The 8161-nt window shown below is 45.6% G+C and overlaps 1 protein-coding gene across 2 annotated transcripts in view; it reads right to left on the bottom strand.

Annotated features, from left to right (window-relative positions):
• Positions 1–1169, bottom strand: part of LOC128890387 (fibroblast growth factor receptor homolog 1-like) — a 62902-nt gene extending 61733 nt beyond the window's left edge. The window contains exon 1 of one of the 2 annotated variants that reach the window (XM_054148847.1): positions 453–1169. The gene's annotated coding sequence lies outside the window, so the exon portion shown is untranslated. The remainder of the gene's footprint in view (positions 1–452) is intronic. The other variant, XM_054148829.1, reaches the window with a different exon arrangement.
• Between the last annotated feature and the right edge of the window lie 6992 nt (positions 1170–8161).

Genomic DNA, 8161 nt, shown 5'->3' with positions numbered 1-8161 from the left:
AATTGAAAACACTCTAGATGGACTCAAAGGTAGAATAATCAGGATTTAGATACTACTCAAAGCCTGAAAGAACTAAGAATCATATACTTCAAGTCTCCTTGTAGAATAACAGAAACCACTCCAGATGGAGCTCAACGCTAGAATAATCAGAACTGACGCTACTCGAAGCCTAACAGAACCAAGAATCCCCTTCTCGAGCCTCCCGCAACAGAACTTGGTACCGAAACATCTTCCATACATCCTCCATCCTCAGTCTCAAGTATCAAACATCGAACATCAACCCTCATCGAATCCTCAAATTGGCAAGGCTGCGAGTAAGCACTCTACCCCCTTTCGAACAAAGGGCCCCTCCGAGTCACCGAACCTACCCTCCCCTAATCGATCGACAAACATGGTTTTACGCAGATGTAACCTCAGGCCTGGCAAGGAAGCAACAACACGCCGGTACTCACCAGTCGCGATCTCCTTTCCGAGAAAAGCTCTTGGACGTCTCGAGGAGGCCCCTTTCCACCGCGCGCGGGTTTCTGGCGGCTCTGGCTTTTCTCAATCCCTCGCCGCGGGCGCGCAGGAGGGCGGGATCGATCACCGCTGGTACCAACCCGTAGGCAGCTAGGTCGACGCACGGGCACACGGAAATAAAAGAAATATCCACAACGTCGAAACCCGGGATCGCGTGGCCTCTGTCAGGGAAATTCACTCGCGGAGGATGCTGATTCACCGCGCGCGCATTCCAGTTATTTCAGGCGTCGCTATAAATCCTCAGCTCCTCTCCTCCGCGGGCCCCATCCTCCGGAACACCTGACGAGAAACCGACACTCGAGATCCTCCGTGTGTAACCCGTCAGAGGAGCGTACGTAGAGCAGGGCACGTGTCCGTTCACCGGTTGCGACACTACACCTGTCCAACCCCCCGAAAAGGATCACCCCCGTCACTGTTACACACTCGAGATCACCGATCGAAAGGTTCCTGCGCGCGTTATCCTGCGCGTCACCGTGGTCCTCGAACCTCGATAAAACGCTCGAATTCCTCGATCGTTCGGACCTAACCCAGACCTAACCCTGTGCACCCGAGTCGGCGCGTTTTCCGTATCGACAACTGACTGTGGCTGCCGTCGCGGCTACACTGACACAACTACGCGCTTCGAGGCGAGAGGATGCGCTCGAGGAAAGCTCGGGGCGAAGTGCCAGAAGAGTCGTCGCTTGAAATAACCGCTCGTCGACGCGGGCTCCCTCCGCCAACCCCCTGGTGGCCGATCGCGTAGTTCCTCTCCCCACCAACAACCGCGCTACTCGGACCCCACTCCCGTACACCCTCGCGGCTACTCTCCCTACTCTCCGAGAGAGTCCGTCTTGTTACTCCTTATCCACTCGCGGTGCGTGCCCGCGAATGCACGTGCGTCGCGCACCGTCGACGGCGCACTTTTCGCGCCAACGATGCGACCCGCGGTGGAATTTATTGGGAATTTATTATCAATTCATAGGAAACGGTGACGGTGCGATAAGAAAGTCGGTTGTATGTGGGATCGGTGGCGAAGAAGGAAATATTGTAACGGGGAGGATTTAGGAAGGGGTGGAAGATCCAGGGAGGTTTGCAGGTGGAATTTATTGGGAATTTATTGGGAATTTATTATCAATTTATAGGAAACGGAGATGGTGCGATAAGAAAGTCGATTGTCTGTGGGATCGGTGGCGAAGAAGGAAATATTGTAACGGGGAGGATTTAGGAAGGGGTGGAAGATCCAGGGAGGTTTGCAGGTGGAATTTATTGGGAATTTATTATCAATTTATAGGAAACGGTAACGGTGCGATAAGAAAGTCGATTGTCTATGGGATCGGTGGTGAAGAAGGAAATATTGTCACAGGGTGGGTTTAGGAAGGGGTGGAAGATTCATGGTTAGTATTATGGACCATGGGGGTGAGGTATTCAAATCGCTTCAGGAGGAACTATAATTTAAACAATTAGTTTAAACAATTAGTACTCCCATCGTGTATATACAATATACTCGAATATGTAAGAGTCTAAAGGAAAAATAAGGCACGGGGATTCGAACCCGCGATCCTCGGATCCACAGTCGAGCGCTTTACCTACGCGACCAATCCTGTACCCTTACGTTTCGTGTTCTTATTTGACTCCTTATTGTTGGGTATGGGAGGCGCGGACATTACAAATATACATGATATACATGTATAATTTATATTCAGATGGATTCTATAAGCAGTTCCAGGCGAAACAGTACATGGTCGATCATTCCCGTTATTACGCGGAGTCAGTAACCGTGCCGCTAGCGGATCGTGAAGGAGACGCGGTTTTCGTGCGATAGGCTGCGATAGATACCGCCATGATTGAATAACGACGGTGTTTTCTTGGACGAGCAGTGGTTGCACCGTGCAATCTACCGGGCTTTCCCCGGTAATTCGACCGGGGGATCCACGATAATATGATAGATATTACTTGTGCCTCCGTGCGCGGTCGAGTGCACTGTTTGCACATTCTAATGGAACGACGCCTGCCGCGCTTCCGCGAGTGGAATCCTCAGGATCTAGTCACAAATGCAACGGGGATGCTTATTATTATTATTATGTTTATTGTTCCACGATGAGTTACATGTACACACATACTTGTGGCATATTGTGATGAAGATATTATTATATACACAATGTAATATAATAAATGTGTGTATTTGTATATGTGTATCATATGATGACGAAGGTGATCATAAACACAACAGTGTCATTTATATAATACTATATGTATATGAGTGCCATATCGTGATGAAAACAGTGTGACAACAAACATGATGATAAACATAACAGAGTCCTGCGTAGAATATTATACGTGTGTGTCATGCTACGACGAAGACAATATAATACCGAAAATATTAATAAACATGACAGTATCGTAAATATCATACACATGTGCGTACACGTGCATTACGATAACGAAGATAATGTAACAACGAACATGCCGATATCGTGACAACGATATCCGTATGATGCTTTCGATACCAATCGATGATAAAATATCCGAGAACCCAGTAGCTTCTCTCGTCACCACCAGGTAATTCCCGATCTTATCACCGCGAGTACCAACCCCTAATCTGCTCCTACCGCGTTTCCATCGTCGCCGAAACATACTTGAAACATGTGCTGCAACCACTACCGACGCTCTCCCTTCCGCCAGACATCCAATGCCAAGGAAACCCGTGCGAGACACCATGAACCGTGACACCGGTGATGCCGCGCAGCCCTTTTCCATGGCAGTCGCCACTGTTACGACGCGGTTATTTCTAGAAAGAAACGATGACTGGTTTAATCGCGATGACTTGTGGACTCGGCTTACGCCTATTATTAGGCGGTAGAAATTCTGTCACGCTTCTGCCACCGTCTATCATGCGATTCGATGATTACACGTGGCTGCGATGTTTACACCGCGAATCGTTCCACCATTTTTACTCTGGCTATCATTGACGTATCGATTACTCGCCGCTCCAAATTGTTACTCCAGCGGGGAACGTACGAGACCACGGATAAATCATCGGGGACGAAGAACTCGATCTCGTTTATTCGTTGTCTTGTTACGAGTTTTCATGGTGTTTAGAGCTGTTCTTTTAGAGGACAGGGTGCAGTTTGTACTTTGTTTTACAGACGATCTGCTGCGTGTAGTACATATGCGATACGAAAAGGCGAGGGTTGGTGGGAAGATGTTATTCAGAGTCACCGTTTGGGATTGCTTTCGATATGTTTCTTTAATAAACTGCTTTTAGTAAACTAGAAATATATAAAAATACGAATAGGTAAGAATCTTGGTATATGAAAATATAAAAAAAAAAAAACTCTTCGAATTCTTTACTTTCCATACGAATTAAAAGTACACCATGAAAACAGCGTCTACTTGGAATGAAATATTCCGAACGCGGCCCTCGTAAAGTCGTAATTCTCCCGAAAGGTTACAAAGAAATTGCTCGGTGTAACGACCTAACGCTCTAGGAATTCGCTTTACGGCTCTCGGAGGGAAAAGAACGTTTCTAATGGTCCCGCGATAGAGGCATTAATTCAAAGTACGAGACGAGACGCTTTAAAAACGCAGGCACGATCGCCAGGGCTTATATCGGTCGTATTTCATCGAGGAGGGCGCCATTAGCGCGATTCGAGCCACCAGGGAAATGGGTGGCGTCAAGCCGCCAACCCTTTTTTTTTCTCTCCTGTTGATTTATTCGATCGTTTTCGTGCCACGGACAAGGACCTTTGTGATCCTCCATTCCGGCATTGTGATCCGATGATTTGCGGCCGTTGAGCTACTGGACTTTTTTTTTTTTAACCTGACGGGAATATCAAAGCTTGTTTAATTTTGTACTATGGTGGAAAAGATAGAGGGAAGAGAGATGTAACACTTTCGGGTGGGATTTCGTTTTCCTTGAGATTTCTTTTATTGTGAATTTATTTTCTGTTCTATTCTGTCATGTTTACATTTTTAATTTCTATCTGAGAACTATGGTGTCTCCTCTTGGACACGAAACTTGTTTATTTCTTTGATTTTCACGATCTTGTTGAAGCATAAACACGCTTGTTTTTCGATTAGTCCCGTAATCGACTGTGGAATCTACGACGACCGTGGTGAATCGATTCCGACCGCGACGAATCGAGAACACAATTCCCCCACAGTGGTTCCGCGCCTCTAACGCGTTCGTTGGTCTTCGCGTGTTTTCTCGCGTTTCTTCTTTAAAAATCACACGATCGAGTCACGCTTCTGCTTCGCGTTTCTATCGGCTCGTTCTTGAGTACTTTCTTCTTCTCCTGTGAAAGAACTCTTCGACTGAAAAGCTCAGAAATGATTTCCTTCCTCTGTTTTTCCACCCGAACCATTTATTTCTGACAAAATAATTATTCTGTAAATTAATTGTACTTAGCGGGAATAATAATGAAATACTTTGTCTTCTCATAAAAATATAACTTGAAATTTTAACTAGGACTTAATTACAATTTAGCTACGATTTAAGAAACATTGTCGGAATAATTTGTTTACTATCTTATTATGAATAGAACGAAAAATATATTCCAAAAACGTTCGACGAGTGGAAGTTGGCGAACGGAACGAAACTTGTGAAACCTCTCACTGGTCACGAACGTGTTCGTGGACTCAAGGGTAAAGATCCCGACCGGAAATCCCAGGGAACATAAATTAGGTGAAAGTTGACCTAAAAAAATCGCCAAAAGGACGACCCTTGGAAACGTGGTGTCACTCGATACGCGTCTTCGCGTCACGAGGACTGCTTGACCGGCACCTTACGACTCCCAGCTGGTTTCGAGAGTCCTGCGGAAAACAGGAGGTGCCAAATATCTCCACCCTCTTCCTCTCTCGGTCCCAGCCAACCGAATCGAAAAATCGAGTGTCCACGGAGATCCTCAAAGAAAAATACTTTTTGAAAATATGAACAAAATTGAAAAATTAAAAAAAAAAAATGTTTATAAATAGAGATATGAAGAACTTGAGGGTAATGAATGTTTTGGGAGGGAGATGGAGGTCAAAATATTTTCATAAAGAGAATATATATTCAGGATGCTACTCGCGTGCCATCCACGGGACCGAAAAGAAGATTATCCCCCGGCACCGATGTATCCCGCTAATTAATGAACGTCGAGACGCGAGAGCAGCTGATACAAACCCACTCTCCGTCGACGTCGACGTGTCCGTCCGTCGTCGCTGATCGAAAACACCTCAAATCCGTCTCGTCAGCCTCCTGCAAGCAGGAACGAATTAGACGCCCGGTATAAATAGTAACGCTGTAACGTCTGGTGTCCCCAACACGCCCCGACAACCACAGATGGTCGTAATTCCCATTCGCACGAACATCTCGAACATCGAATCATTCGTATGCACTATTTCAACAGTAAAAAAATTCCACTTCCAACCGTGAATCGCTTAAAACTTATATATCGATATAATCTACCGTGAATTTGATCGAAGGTCCCACTAAAGTGTAATCTCGCGCCTCTTAGACGTCGTTCCATTTCATCTACGTCCCCCAAAGCTCGATTACAATCAATTTCACGAATTGCTTTTCTCCGAGAGTCGAATTCTATTTTTTCTAGTTTCTGGAAGTTCGAGAAAAAAATGCATTCGAAGAATCCACGGCGGAGGGAAGGGCGGTGGTGTGACATTTACGGTTTCGAGGGAGGACGGAAAATCTTTCAGTGGTACACTTCGTAGCTCTTCGGCTGTCGTCGACCGACAACCATGAATTGTCTCGCGCTCCTGGGAACGCGGTGCTCGTTTCCTCCTCCCCCCCGTGGCTTCCTCCGATTCTTATTTTTCCAAGGGACGGAAAGAGGCTGCGGTTTCGGGGATATGTACGTCGCGCCCACGCGCATCTCGAATAAATTCTCGTTGCGACGATCAACGTTGTCGTTGGACCACTCCGCGGGGGAGGGCGGGGGGGGGGAGGGAGAAAGGGAAGGGAGCTTTTCACATTTGGGAAGAGCACGTGTCGCCTGTTGGATTCCCCAGAAGGCAGCCTGAATCGAATCGTTCGACAAAAGTAGATTTTTCGACGTTTTCCTTTTCTGTATTTCACGCGAATGAATTTTTCATACGAATCTTTCGTTTTGAGAAAAATTCACCGTACGGTTAAGGACAGCCTCGATATTAAACGATTATCGAAGTGGGTACGCAAAGTGGCCACTTTGCGGTTGTATTTCCAGCACGGTTCTTTTACCATTCGCGTTTCAAGTGGCTCAACATCCGCTGTTAATTGCATCCTGCGATCGCTTCAAAGAACACGCTGCAAAACGAATTCCCCCGAACCTCTGCAATGTTCATCTGCACTCCGATTACTCGATACGTTTACGATACTCCCATCGGAGGTCCAACAAATATTTATAATCCGTTCAAATTCGTTTAAAAGATGGAAATTAAAATTGAATCGAAATAATCGAGTATCGTCTCGTCGATAATTCGCACTTTAATTTTTTCAGTTTAAGCACACGCATAATCCGCCATTTTGGTACGTCGAAGTGTCAACGTACCAAAGTCACAACCTGATGGATATTAGGTACAATTAAAGATAATACGAACTACCCTTTATATTTGCAATCTATCAAAAGAAGAATTTTATTACGCTTCTATATAATCTAGATAAATCGTGATGTCCATCGGGTTGAGACTCGAGCTACCAAGTACGTATTCCTACGAAAAAAAAAAAAAAAAAAAAAAGAAAAAATAATAATAATTGACGGAATATAAAGACACAGAATCAATTTCTACATCTAACGTAAAAACGTAAAAATACCCTCGAGTCGTTCCAGATCTCCACGAAACGCCTCGCGACGTAAACGATCTCGCGAATCGTTGAACGAATCGTAACGAAACGAAACGAGAAGGTAGACACGGTCGATTGATCGTCATAGTCGATAACGTCGGCCGATAAGTGTCCCAGTCATTCATTCGCCGTCGCAATTAAGTCAACATTAAATAACGATTAGTCAGCTCGCGTAAGAGTCGGACGCTCGAGATTATTGTTTATTTTTAACTGAAAGTCGGTAATTATGTGCGCGAGCCAAGGTTCGGGATCAGGTTCGCGACGGTTTTAATTAACTGCGATCGCGACGATTATGTCGGCACGACGCCGATATATCCCGCGATAAACATTTTTCCGGGATTCCGGGGGCCAGCGGGAGATATTAATTAACAATTCCAACGGTGGCCGGTACCTCGGTCGGCGTTAATATTAAATTAACTTGACGTTACGCTCGAGTGCCGCGTAAACCGTGACTTCTTTCGTCGGTCTGGTTGCTGCTCGCTAATTGGACTTCGCGATCAGTGCATTGATCAGTAATAATTAAAATTACACGACAGCGGAGCTTGCTTCCGAAAGGAAGGAGTTGATAAGGCCGAGTATAGGCGTTCCTTTGCATCGGAACCCTCGTTGTATCAGGATATGCGTTACTGTTAAAATTGTGTATTATTAACAGATGGGTGATTGGATTATCTTCCACGTGCAATTTTTACTCGTTAAGGGTTCCTAGATGGCGCAAGGATTCGACGTAGAAAGGATACTAAGGAATTGTTCGAGGATACGTGTGCAATTTTAAAGGATTGAGACGGAGATCGTGTCTCCAAGCAGTCATACAAACAAATTCGCGAGTGATTCGAACGCTTGCAGCAT

The sequence above is a fragment of the Hylaeus anthracinus genome, unplaced genomic scaffold, assembly GCF_026225885.1.
Source record: "Hylaeus anthracinus isolate JK02 unplaced genomic scaffold, UHH_iyHylAnth1.0_haploid 0, whole genome shotgun sequence".
Taxonomy (NCBI): Eukaryota; Metazoa; Arthropoda; class Insecta; order Hymenoptera; family Colletidae; genus Hylaeus; species Hylaeus anthracinus.
The sequence above is the reverse complement of the archived record's forward strand: the minus strand, read 5'-3'. Positions and strand labels throughout refer to the sequence as shown.